This window comes from Ostrea edulis, chromosome 8 (assembly GCF_947568905.1).
Source record: "Ostrea edulis chromosome 8, xbOstEdul1.1, whole genome shotgun sequence".
NCBI classification, from domain to species: domain Eukaryota; kingdom Metazoa; phylum Mollusca; class Bivalvia; order Ostreida; family Ostreidae; genus Ostrea; species Ostrea edulis.
The window spans coordinates 39,448,359-39,462,988 of NC_079171.1; the positions used below are offsets into that span (position 1 = coordinate 39,448,359).

A 14,630-nucleotide genomic window follows, 5' to 3' on the forward strand; every position below is an offset into this window, starting at 1 on the left:
AAATAAAATGCCCAATACTTAAGGATGACCAGACACTTGACAGTTTATTTACAGTTGGTAGATATGATGTTGTGAAATCCTTGGAAAATGGTACAATGTATGTTAAACATAATAGTTCAAGGGGGTATTACCTACAAATACAATTAACTTTGCATGTAACACATATGCAGTTGTGCAAACTTGTTATATGGACAACTAATGAATACAAGGTCATTGAAGTACAACATGACCAACAGTTTTGTGAATCGGCAATTTCAAGACTACGCTTATTTTACTTCAACAAACTTTTACCGAGAGTAGTTGATGACTTTGAATCTGGCAGATTGACGATTAGTAAAAATATATTAAATTTTCAAATTGAATACATGCATATTGATAAGGATTGTGTTTTTGATAACATGATTCCTGAAATTATACAGTCAAATGTCTTTTCAATCTGTGTTAGTTATTCATTACTGAGCATGTATTAAGTCTTTTTAAACTTAAAATGTTCAATAATAAAAAGGCTACAAGGAGCAGCCTAATGATATTTGAAACAAGTGATAAAACCACACACAGTATTTACAGTATTAACTTTAATCATACACACATATCTTGATAATAAATATGTCATTCACTTTAAAGTTATGATAGCTCTCAATCTGAAAGTTTTATTTTGTTGTAAATATGTACTATTATGATAGTTTTGTATGCAACTTTAACCATAGTCTTTGATAAAATCAAAATTAAGTTCAAGATTTCATCAAAATAAGGATTTTGGTTCTATTGAATATAAAGCATTATATATAGAAATCAATTTTTGTTCGGGAAGACAATAATGTAATTTTACTTCATTAAAAGCCTATGCAATTTTGCAACAAAAAAATTCTACACCAAAAACTTAGAGCTAGTATTAATATAATGCACAGTATATCATATAAATGATACTGAATTTCCAAATATGGTTGTAATTTACAAAGATTAATCAAATATATGTCCAAAATACATTGGCATTTAAGAGATTTCAAGGCTGTGAAAAAATAAAACATTATGAACTTGTATAGGATTAAACATTCTTTTTGAAGAATTTATCGATGTGTAAACTCCGGACATTTTACTCACAAACTGAATAAAAGTGTGAAGCACTTTTATTTAAATTTGTGAGTAAAATGTCCGGAGTTTACACATCGATAAATTCTTTTAAAAGAATGTTTGATTCTTATAATTCCAATTCTGACATTCACTTTAGTAACAATTGAAAAAAATTGAATAGTTTCCCCGCACTATGTTATTTGTTTTCAGGTATGTATGAATACATCGCGTTTTCGGATTTATTGATGTGTAAACTATCATTCAGCTTTATTTTTGTCCAATCAAAACAGTTTTAACTTATAACATTGGAATTATTACATAATATCATATTACAATATGTTAATGCATGCATCATTAACATTAGTGAAGCTGACTAGAGTTTAAAATTTTAGTATAACCATCAGTTATCATCTTTATCTTTGATAAGGTCAGATCTCAGATTAACCAATGCAGCACAAACAATCAAGTAGTCACTGATTTTCTTAACAGGTAACAGGAACTACCTGACTAAGTATGCGGAACACTTTTAAACGTCTAATAGCCCGTTCCACATGAATCCGTACAGTGGCAATTCGTCTTGTCTCTGTTACATCCTCTTCTGAAAGTTGGTCTTTACCTTTCGTAAAAGCTGGAATATTAAGTTTCACTTTCAAGAGAAAGAGTAAGTCATCAATGGTAAAACCTCGATCCGCCATAATTTCATCCCCAGGAAGAAGGTAATTTAAAATGCCAGACTCTTCCACAATTGCTTTATCACTAGATCTTCCTCCAAAGCCTTTAGATATAAACATAATCTGTCCATGTGGTGCAATACCAACCAAATACTTTCCTGTGTTGTTGGACTTGTAGTGGCTGTATGTTTCTCCTCTTGTCTTCAAGTTTTTTGCTCGTTGGATGAAAGTTTCAGCGCAATCAATTATGACTGTGGTTTTTGGATAGTTCTCACGAAAAGATTTTGGCATGGTGGCTCCAATTGTTTCACGTGGAAGCCAAACAATTAAGTTTTTCAGTTTTGAAGCCATAAAAGAGAGTCTTTGATTGAAAATGATGCACGCATAAGACTCGGATATTCCAAATCTATTGGCAAGATCTGCAAACAGTAGATTAAGCCTTAATTTCATTAGCACCAACAAAACTTGTTCTGAAACGGTCATGGTAAACTTCAATGGGTCGTCCATATTTTGCATTACACTGACAAATGTTCTGAAAGTGTTTAAAGGCAGTCCTGTGTATAACAAAGCTAAGGAGTCAGATGATATGTCAGCAGTGGTAAGGCGTATATGCAGAGTGCTACAGTTTACTCCTTTGTCCTCGGTCTCACTGGGTCTCGTCTGTGTTCCTGTATCCCTGGCTCCTGAAACGCACGGCCTAGCATATTTATGCTCATGTAGTGTGGGATCTATCCACTGTGTGCCTGCAGATCTGCTTTCTGTTATGCTCGTCTGCGTTGAAAAAGATGTCATCGTTGGTTCAGTTTGAATAATGTTGAGAGTTTCAACATCATCTGCAGCATCAACCACCTTTTGTTGCTTTTCATGTTCACTCCTACAATATAAAGTGTACATTATAACATAAAGTGACAAAAACAAAAAAAACTATCTGTATGTAAATCAATACATGTGGTATTGTAGTGTGTATTAATTTACACTTTCAGAGTTTTTTAAGGTCTTGATTTCAAGGGTCTGGACCTTTCCAATTGGGAGAAATAGTGACAATTGCATGAAATTTGGAAAAATATTCTATGGATCAAAGAAGTAGGGGGAAAACCAAACCAGTGCATTAAATCTAAGGAATAATTGGACTCCCTCTGACTTATATTTAGGTCAAAGCTTACCTCATTTTCTCATTTAAATAAGCAGAGGCCAAAAAAAGGTTTACTTAACAATTTTGAAGCAAAAATTGTAATATGTGGGCTTTTGATGATTTATGAACAATTAAGTGTAACCTAGTTTGATTTTTTTTCTATTGTTTGGGAATTTTAAAACAAAAATTTGGAGGAATACTTGTTTTTTTAACATTGGAAAGGGGCCTTATTTTGGCCCCCTACAAACCCTGACTTTTCATGAATTGTTTCAGTGTGTTGTATTTATAATTTGGGAATAGTGTCTCATATGTTGCACAAAAATAACACCCCAAAAACACTGAAACAGAAAGTGAATTATCCATCAAATCCTTCTGATGAACTGATTCAAGAGTGCATCAGGAGTGCATCAGGAGTGTTATAGATCTAGTGCATGTACTTATCTTTAAACAAAAGGCCCAAGGGCCACATCGCTCACCCGAGTCACCTTGGCTCATATTTAAAGATTTTCCCTATATATTTGTATGCAAAATGTTTACCCCCCCCCCTCTTGTGACCCCATCCTACCCCTTGGGGCCATGAATTTAACAAACTGAAATCTGCATTATGTCAGGAAGCTTTCATGTAAATCTCAGCTCTTCTGGCTCAATGGTTCTTGAGAAGATTTTTAAATGACCCCGCCCTATTTTTGCATTTTTGTGATTATTTCCCCTTTGAAAGGGACGAGGCCCTTCATTTGAAAAAATTTGAAAGCTCTTTACCTAAGGATGTTTTGTGGCAAGTTTGGTTGAAATTGGCCCAGCGGTTCTTGAGAAGAAGTCGAAAATGTGAAAAGTTTATGACGATGACAGACAAATTTTGATCAGAAAAGCTCACTTGAGCCTTTGGCTCAGGTAAGCTAATAATATATATATATTTCAACCTCTAATATATTTTCATCAATGACAGTTCAAAAATTTGCTTTACTTGACATAAAATTGGCTTATATCTGCTCTATGATCAATTGGAGTCAAAAAAATAATACATACCCATCTGTTCCCACCATCTCTAATTTCTGTGCAACAAACTTTTTCTTCAGAAGTCGACGGCCAACTTTGACGGGAGCTTTATAACCTACAATGCATTCTTAAAATATAAATATATAAAAGTTTACACAGATATAGTAACTACAGCTATAATAGAATTACATTCATGATTATTTTTTTTAATAAAAAAAGTAACAGACTTGGAATACATACTTCTTTGTTACACTTTAATTAAGGCCAATTCAACTGAATTAGTAGATTATCATCTGGGGGTCACAAAAATATGGGATGGGTTGGAGGATATTATTATTTTGAAAAAAAAAATCGAGGTGGACCCTTTTTTGAGGGGCTGGTGGGGATAATTTTAATTGGCCTAATGTAAAATACTTAATCTGATTGGCCAAGAAACAATTGACAAAACATGTTTCACCTTGAGAGTAAAAAGCATGTGATCCAGGGTAATATTTATCTTGCAACAGGAAACATTACTTGACAGGTGATATTGTAAAAATTATAACATGCGTCAAATTTGAGTGTGTACGGTTCACTGTAGATTTGTAGAAGATGCCATTTGAGCGCTTTGAAAAATTGAAATATGATATTATACATGTAGTTGATTGAAAATTTCATCCCATTGTCAATCTCAGATCAATCTAATTAAAATCAGCTCTTCTCTAACCGTTCCAGTGTAACAGTTAGAGAAGATCTGAGACTGATTTTAATTAGATTGATCTCATATGTGCCTCAATTGACAACAGTCTGATTGACAATGGTTTTCTCAGGGTAAAATGTTACCCTCAAGTTGCTCAACTATATGCAGTATGACCCTAATTAGAATTACCAACCTTCAGATGTGTTATTTTTACTCAGAATGATTGTAATATTTGTATGATGTTTTAATATTTATACAAACACAACAAGTTAAAATTGTCCTACTAACTCAATGGTCTTAGTATACAACCTTACTATAACAAAGACAAATTTTGAATATAACCCTATCTGTCAAGCTCTTGGTAGTCTTTGAGTTATGATCCAAATTTTGCTTTTTCGAAAATAGTTCAAATTACACATAACCTTTCATAATTGCTGTTAAATTTCTTTCATATTAAAACATAATTAACCAAGTTCTTATGCATGTGTACACACTGAAGAGATATATGTCAAACTCTAAAAAAAAAATTATACTGAAACGTGGTGGGTCATAACATTAACAGGCCTACATGCAGCGGGGTGAATGTGTAGACAGGCCTGGTCTTCTGTACTTTCTATTTTAAAACTATATCATACGGCGAAGTTGTAAACAAACCTAAATTCAGACTGGGCGTTGGGTTTCGTGCTGTTGGTCGCCCGTCAATAAAATGCGTTGAACACACCAACACATTCTTTGGCAAATCGTGTCGATGTAATGCCCGCTGCCATTTCAGTTTCTCTTCTTCTATTTTCGGCATCGTGTGCAGGCTGTATGGCACGACGCAGGGGCAATCTTTGTGAGGAATATCACCATGTTCTTGGCATATAGACTGCTTCCATAAATACAGTTTCTTTCTGTTATTAGTGCAGTTAAAAACCGCACACGATTCTCCACCTCCACCTGTGTACATTTCTAAGGACGCTCACGGTTTCACGGTTGTAATGGCGGATGCGTCACGTGACCGATAATGTCTGCGCTCAGCAACTGTGACGTAATTGCGGGGAAAAGTTGTGTATAATGATACGGGTCCTACGTTTATAAGATCCGGGTACTTTGAGAGGAAACAGTCGCTAACGAACTAAAAACGTACAAGTTCTGACACGGCGTTAGGATCCAAAACCGACCACGTGACCTCCCGGATTCGAAACTATCTCCATAATCACAAGTTTACCATGCCCGATTCTGGTTTTAGTACGTTTAGTTTTCTAGACCACAAATTCTATCAAACAACGAAACTAGGAAGATTTGTTTTAGCACACGAAAACCGGTGTTTCCCCTTCCATTTTCCATAGTTGTCAAAACATTTTTGGGTATAATCTTTAAGGTGATGGTACATAACAGTCACCTATACGTATATGTTCCTCAACAAAAGTACAGTGCTGTGAACATGTGATAGTAAATTGAACTTACCAACATACCAAATATCAAAGGCCTACATGTATGTAACCGAGCAGCAGGGGAAGTCTTTTTTTGGTTTTATGTTGTTTATTTTTGTAGAAATGTACAATTACAAGGATAAGGCATTGACCTATAAGCAAAACAAATAACAATGGTATTAAACAAAAAGTACAAGTTCATAATGTAGATAAACTGTTGACAATAACTTACCAATAATACAGCATATATTTATAATAGAAAAATATGTTCTGTAGGAAATTGACCTTTGAACTTACAAACAAATTCTGAAAATATACTTAGACAACTTTAACTGCAAAAAATACAATAAAGTATAAACGTTGCAATTAAGAATAAGAGTCATATACGAAAATATTGTAGTAAAGTAAGACCTAAGTAAATATGATTCTTACGTACCACAAGATACACATGATGAATGATTGATTGATTGATTGTTTGATGTTTTCCGCCATAGTCAACAATTTTTTAGTTATCTGGTGGCGCCCAGTTTTTATTGGTGGAAGGGAGAACCCAGATACAACGTATCTGGGAAGAGACCACCGACCTTCCGAAAGTAAACTGGGAGCACACCTGATGAAAGCTGGACAGCTAGATCTTTGAAGTAAAAAGTAAACTGCTCTGATATACTCAGTTTGAACGGTAACTTATATAGTTAAAGGTGAATCATGACTATTGGGTAATACTTAATGACGAATGAAATTTAACGTTACAAAAATATCAACTCAATCCGATGCGCACTAGAAGTCCTACTCAATCCGAAATTTACTACACTTTTCAAAAATATAATCAAACGAAAAATGAATAAATACATAAGAAATAATTAGAATAGATTTGTACTACTACATGTAGATATATCTATTAACAATAATCATTGGTATTCATATGTCAATTCAATATATCCCAGCCACCCCGAAAGAAAAGAAACCACGTAGTGCTTCCTACTTAGATATCGTATTGAACATAGATGTTAACGGCAAACTAATAACTTAACTTGACAAACGGAATGACGTCAGATTCTCCATGGTCAACTTCCCATATCTAGTTAGCAATATTCCACTATCACCTGTATATTATGTTTATGTCTCTCAACAGATGCAGTATGCAAGAGCTTGTTCCATGTATGATCAGTTTTTAAATCAAAGTAGGCTACTGAGAAACACGTTATTGGTACAGGAGTATCAGGAGTATCAACAGTCCCGTTTAAAGTCAGTATTTCGCAAATTCTATGGTTGTTACAATGCTCTAGATCGTCAATACAACCTGTCATTGGGTAAAATGCTCTCTGAAGTATTTCATACCGATTTTTACGCCGTTCTTCACACACTGAGTTTTGATAAGGATTGATACGTTTACCTGATCAGAATATAGGACTCATGGTGGGTGTGACCGGTGGACAGGGGATGCTTACTCTTCTGATTCCACCTCAGGTATATCCAGGGATCCGTTTTTGCCCAACTCTCTATTTTGCATTGCTTATAGGAGTTATCAGATTGATCACTGTTCGTTATCTTCACTTTTCATTGATTATAAATGTATTGGATATCATATTTAGGTTTCAATATTAGATGTGTCCGATTAAATTTGCAACAGAACTTAAAATAAATCATTTCAAAATCAGCAGGTGTGCCTCAAAAGATACAAGTTTTATAACATGTATATTGGGAAAGTTCAGAAAAAACAAAACAAAAATGTTGACGCCAGTCACTCAAGTATGTCTATGAAAAAGATGTGCTAGACACAGAGAGACAACAGCGTTATTAAGCATGAATGGATGAAGTTAATAAACTAAAACACTATTCATTCCCAAATTAGATTGCATCATGCGTACTTCAAAATTATATTATTTTACATCACATTTCTTTATCAAAATACATTTAAAAACGGGATATTCGGGGGTTTAGGTTGCCCCATTTGTCCTCCTTCAGGACGAACTATGGATCTAAACCCGACCAACTTACCCTTGTCTCTCAGAATGTTTTCACACCCCTCTAAAATGAAATCAATCCGCCCATACTTATAACGCCAATTGCATTTAAGAAGCCAAATTGATTTATAAAATGTTGAGGCATTATCATGATAGTATGCAAATGAAGCAAACATGAATAGTTTTAGATTTTGAGTTTCATTAGATTGCAGAAACCAAACATGCTTCAGAAAACAGAATGCAATGGCAAAGCATACACCGGATCGATGTCAGGTGATGATGACGATATCATTTGCTGGACTAATATGGTATGCCAAACGTTGCAATATTTGATCTTTTCCATTTGTGTTTTTATGTAAACAAACAAACAAGTGAAATATTGATTTTGAAATATAATGCAATTAATTTTTCATAGTCATAAATTTTAACTTTGAATTGACTCATTTTACCGAAAGAATGTTTGAAATGTGAAATACATATATAATAAATTTAGATCGATATCCATTTCTTTTGAAAAATTCGTAAACAACAACATACCGCAATCTTTGTTTACAAAACAAATAATAAACTCTCTAAATTGAGCTTCTGTGATAATATATAACCTTACTTTTCATGTGAAATCTTTCAAACACATTAGACAGTAAATTGTGATCATTAAAAGTGAAAAACAAAATTTTGGGGAAAATCGTGAACCAGTCCCTTTAAGATCACGGTTAGTGATCAGTTTAATAAATACCACTTAGAATACAAAGTTAATATTAAGGCAGACTCGGAACCCAAGAACGCCAGAGGTGGGATCAACTCTCTGTTTCTCCCACATGTTTCTCAGGTATCATTGAGTGAGTAACCTGAACTAAACTAAATAGTAATCAAGAAATGAATAAAAGTAGAAGTGATACATTATATAGATTGTGCGCTTTATAAGTAACAGAAGAGATGGCAGAGGTGGATAGCGGTGAAACAATTGTCACGAGGGGTGACAGGAGGGGGGCATGTATACACCATGTATGTAACAGATAACCTGTTACATACATGGTGCATACAATAATTACGTTAAGCAGTGAAATAATGTCTGTTATTGTCATATTTGTCCATGAATTTAACGTAGGTCATTGAATAAGAACATGATCTGCCAGAAGAAGACAACCTGTCAGAAGATGGTTCACAAAAGAGAATGGGTTTATGGCCTAAGTGGGACACGTGTTTTCTTTATTCTATCCCTGAAAATTTCATATAGTCATACAACCTATATACGAGAAACCGAGGGCACAGTGATATTACGAAAACAATAATTGACGAAGCAAACTTACAATAACAATAAGGTCTTCATTGGAAACGGAAGACCTTAAAGATCAATGATACACCAAAGACTTATTAATACTGTCAAGAAGAACAGTACCTTACTCGTAACAGTTCATGCTGATTTTGAAGAAAAAAACGTTGTAGTGAATCAAAGTCATTCCGAGACTGAGGAATACAATGGGACTGAAAATAAATGTGAATAATTACTGAATGATACAGAATGGAACAGTGACGTTAAGGCATCCCGTTCAATTGGAGATAGTAAGTACAACAGTCTCTTTCTTCTACCAATTATTGGGGATATTGTCAAACTGAATAAGTATTTAACCAAAGAAGTCACCATTGTGAAAGAAAATTCAGAAACAGTTTCATTTGATCTTAATTCATGATCAGCACAACTTTGCTTGGCGCAAGTGATTTTATTCAACAGCCGTCGTAGTGAAAAAGCCGAACGAATGACGCTTCAAGGGTTCTTATATGTTGATCACGAAAGTGTTAAAACAGATCACTGTTGTTTTCAAAACCAGGAGAGTCAAGCCTTTTCCTTACCGAGCAAGCGATTGTTAAAGAAGCTGAAGTTGAAAAGTCACAGGCACTAGCCCCGACTTCCCACGTTATACCAAATCATGAATCTTAGGGAGAGATCACAAGGCATCCTTGCAACTTTTCAGGTCCACATCTTTGATAAAAAAAAGTCTGGCTAAGCTCAGTTGTTTGAACGTCATTAAAAAAGAAACCCTTTAAAACTGAATGGAAATAAATCACATGTGCCGTAACAATTTAATTGCTATTCAAAAAAAAGACTGAAAATCATCACCAAACAATATACGGCCGTCTGACAGTGAAATTCAACAAACGGTACAATATACGGCCGTCAGACAGTGAAATTCAACAAACGGTACAATATACGACCGTCTGACAGTGAAATTCAATAAACGGTACAATATACGACCGTCGGACAGTGAAATTCAACAAACGGTACAATATACGACCGTCTGACAGTGAAATTCAACAAACGGTACAATATACGACCGTCTGACAGTGAAATTCAACAAACGGTACAATATACGACCGTCTGACAGTGAAATTCATAAACGGTACAATATACGACCGTCTGACAGTGAAATTCAACAAACGGTACAATATACGACCGTCTGACAGTGAAATTCAACAAACGGTACGATATACGACCGTCTGACATTGAAATTCAACAAACGGTACAATATACGACCGTCTGACAGTGAAATTCAACAAACGGTACAATATACGACCGTCTGACAGTGAAATTCATAAACGGTACAATATACGACCGTCTGACAGTGAAATTCAACAAACGGTACAATATACGACCGTCTGACAGTGAAATTCATAAACGGTACAATATACGACCGTCTGACAGTGAAATTCAACAAACGGTACGATATACGACCGTCTGACAGTGAAATTCAACAAACGGTACGATATACGGCCGTCAGACAGTGAAATTCTACAAACGATACAATATACGGCCGCCTGACAGTGAAATTCAACAAACGGTACAATATACGACCGTCTGACAGTGAAATTCAACAAACGGTACAATATACGACCGTCTGACAGTGAAATTCAACAGACGGAACAATATACGACCGTCTGACAGTGAAATTCAATAAACGGTACAATATACGGCCGTCAGACAGTGAAATTCAACAAACGGTACAATATACGACCGTCGGACAGTGAAATTCAACAAACGGTACGATATACGCCCGTCGGACAGTGAAATTCAACCAGGAAGCATATTGTGCTCTCTGAATTGATACAACACACATTCTGAATAGAAAAACCTTAAAGTAGATCATGGTGCACAAATCCATCTGACATGAGAACTGATTATGTATTTCTCCTAGATTGAGGTTGAAACGAAATGTTGGTGCAATATCTATCTAAGATGATAAAAAGTCCAGGTATCATTCGATCTACCTTTAGCCCTAAAGTAAGTCATGGTGCACCAATTAAGATGAAATGTTTGAAATTTTAACCTGGGCAAATATCAACCAAACTTTGCAAAAAGCATACTTGCGTGGAGGAATTCAAGTTTGTTCAAACAAATGAAGGGTCACAGCCCTCTCCAAGGGTAGATAATAATGATAAAGTGAAAAGACGTTGCCGACTCGTAGAAATCGTCTTCAGAACCAGTTGGCTAATTTCATCTAAAATCTGCACAATTCATTCTGGTGTGAAGGTGGATTCAAGTTACTTTAAACTCTCTCAAAGCGAAAAAGATAATTGAATGATTGTTTTTTTATGAACCAAGGTTCTGGTATAATAAATCGTTTCAGTTGACCTTCAAGCGTGTTCAGAGGTGGGCACTGATGCTTGGCTGAGGGTTGATGTCCATGATCCACTTGAAAAAATTTTTTTTTGCTTTTTGCTTTTTACCCAAAAACAATTGGTGTGGTGGTTTTTTGTGTGGAATTTATATATGTATATGTTTTATTCGTTATATTACACATCGTTACATGTAATAGATAGGGATTAACATTCTGTGTTAATTATTCTGAAAAAAGTATTGATCTTTGTTGTGCATATAGGAATTGTGTTAGAATATAACCTTGATATTGTGCTGATAGAGTGCCAGTTTGTTTGGCTTGAAACCTGTGTTTCTTGAATTCTTATTTACCTTTGTGATATTAAATTCTTATTTACCTTTGTGATATGTTAAATTCTTATTCACCTTTGTGATGTTAAATTCTTATTTACCTTTGTGATATGTTAAATTCTTATTCACCTTTGTGATGTTAAATTTTTATTTACCTTTGTGATATGTTAAATTCTTATTTCCTTTTGTGATCTGTTAAATTCTTATTTACCTTTGCGATCTGTTAAATTCTTATTTACCTGTGTGATATGTTAAGTTCTTATTTAAGTTTGTGATATATCCCTGTGAGCTCGAAATAAAGGACACCACAGAGTCGTCCACTTCTGCTTCATACTTAGATATTTTATTGAAATTAGACATTAACGGCAAACTGACAACCCAACTGTATGACAAACCACAGGCAATTGCATCGCTTGGGGGTCGAATTTACTATATAACAAGAGGTCCAGGGGCCTTATAGGTCACCTGAGTATCATGTAACAACCTTCCAATGTTTGAATTAGGTTTGTGTTTAAATATAAGAATTTTACTTTTGGATGGAAGAAACATTGAATAGCTATGTGGTCAGCCCCGCCTTTGCACCAGAACCCCTGACCCAGGGGCCATAAATTTCAGTTTTGAAAGAAGCATCCTTGATCACCATTATCATACTATTAGTTTGTCTACTTAATACCCAGCAGCAGAGGAGAAGATTTTCAAAGAAATAAAATGCATTTTCACTATATGATCAATAGGGCCCCACCCTAATACCAGAACCCCTGACCCAGGGGCCATAAATTTCACAATTTTGAAAGAGGCATCCTTGCTCATCATAACCATGCTATTGGTTTGTCTACTTAATACCCAAGGACAGAGAAGAAGATTTTCAAAGAAATAATGCATTTTCACTATATGACTTATAGAGCCCCACCCTAGCACCAGAACCCCTGATCAGGGGCCATGAATTTCACAATTTTTAACAAGAGGTACTGTGAGCAATGCTCACTAAGAATAACCCCCACTTACCCCAATCTCCCAAAGGGTGTTGGTAATAGGTATAAACTACCTCTTTTCTGAGTGTTGCTACTTCGATGTCCAGTGCGCATGACCTTTGACCTTTTGACCCCAAAGTCGATAGGGAACATCTTCATCCCATGGGTAGTCCACATGTATGATATGGTGACTGTAGGTGGAAAGGATAACGCTTTAGAGCCCGGAAACCATATTGCTACTTCAATGTCCAGTGCGCGTGACCTTTGGACCCCAAAATCGATAGGGATCATGTTCATCCCATTAGTAGTCCATATATATGATATGGTGACATTAGGTGGAAAGGATAACGCTTTAGAGCCCGGAAACCATATTGCTACTTCAATGTCCAGTGCGCTTGACCTTTGACATTTTGACCCCAAAATCGATAGGGATCATCTTCATCCCATTAGTAGTCCATATATATGATATGGTGACTGTAGGTGGAAAGGATAACGCTTTAGAGCCCGGAAACCATATTGCTACTTCAATGTCCAGTGCGCTTGACCTTTGACCTTTTGACCCTAAAATCGATAGGGAACATCTTCATCCTATTAGTCCATATGTATGATATGGTGACTGTAGGTGGAAAGAATAACACTTTAGAGCTCGGAAACCATATTGCTACTTCGATGTCCAGTGTGCTTGACCTTTGACCTTTTGACCCCAAAATCGATAGGGAACATCTTCATCCCATGGGTAGTCCATATATATGATATGGTGACGGTAGGTGGAAAGGATAATGCTTTAGAGCCCGGAAACCATTGCGTCTACAGACGGACGGACGGACGGACAGACGGACAACTCGATTCCAGTATACCCCCCACAACTTGTTGCGGGGGGTATAGAGAGGCATCCTTGCTCATCATTACCATGCTATTAGTTTGTCTACTTAATACCCAGAGACAGAGAAGATTTTCAAAGAATTTCTACATTTTCACTATATGACCAATAGAGCCCCACCCTAACACAAGAACCCCTGCCCCAGGGGCCATGAATTTCACAATTTTGGTAGAGGGCTCAATGCTCATTATAATTATGCCCACAGTTTGGCTTCTTGATGTCCAGGAGTAAAGAAGATTTTTTAAAATTACACTCATTTTGATGGTTTTTGCCCCATCCCTCAGGCCCCAGGGGGGCAGGGACCACGAATTTCACAATTTTTGTTCCCCTTCACCCACAGATGCTATATGTCAAAATTGGTTGAAATTGGTTCAGGGGTTTCAGAGAAGAAGCTGAAAATGTTCAAATGTTAACGCACGACGCACGACGAACGACGACGGACAAAAACAGATAGCAATAGGTCACCTGAATGAATTCAGGTGACCTAAAGAGTAAAGGTATAGAACTCTAAATATAGGGTAACCAAGTTAGCCGATGTAAAAACAATAAATTAATTAATATAAAATTCTACTTTGTATTTTAATTTATTCATATATAATCAATCTACATACTACCAAAGTTCATCCCGAAATTCCGTATACTTCCCAAGATATGCAGAAATGAACTCAGAAAAATGCCTGTTATTTTTTGGTTGACTTTTAGCTGGACCCTGACACTATGCGACTACACAGAGTGTTTGAGCATTGCAACAAGATATCAAATAAAATGTGCAGCATAAATATCATTTTTAAAATGAATTTCTAACCCCAATTCATAAAATGAAGTCTGTAATAGCTCCAAGTGACTGAAATTTTTTAAACCGTCTGTACTTTCAAAATCCCAACCATCAACGGTAGTTATGACTAATT

The 14,630-nt window shown here is 35.7% G+C and overlaps 1 pseudogene; it reads right to left on the reverse strand.

Annotated features, from left to right (window-relative positions):
• Positions 1-1,149: 1,149 nt before the first annotated feature.
• LOC125663450 (uncharacterized) lies at positions 1,150-5,599 on the reverse strand (annotated as a pseudogene).
• Between the last annotated feature and the right edge of the window lie 9,031 nt (positions 5,600-14,630).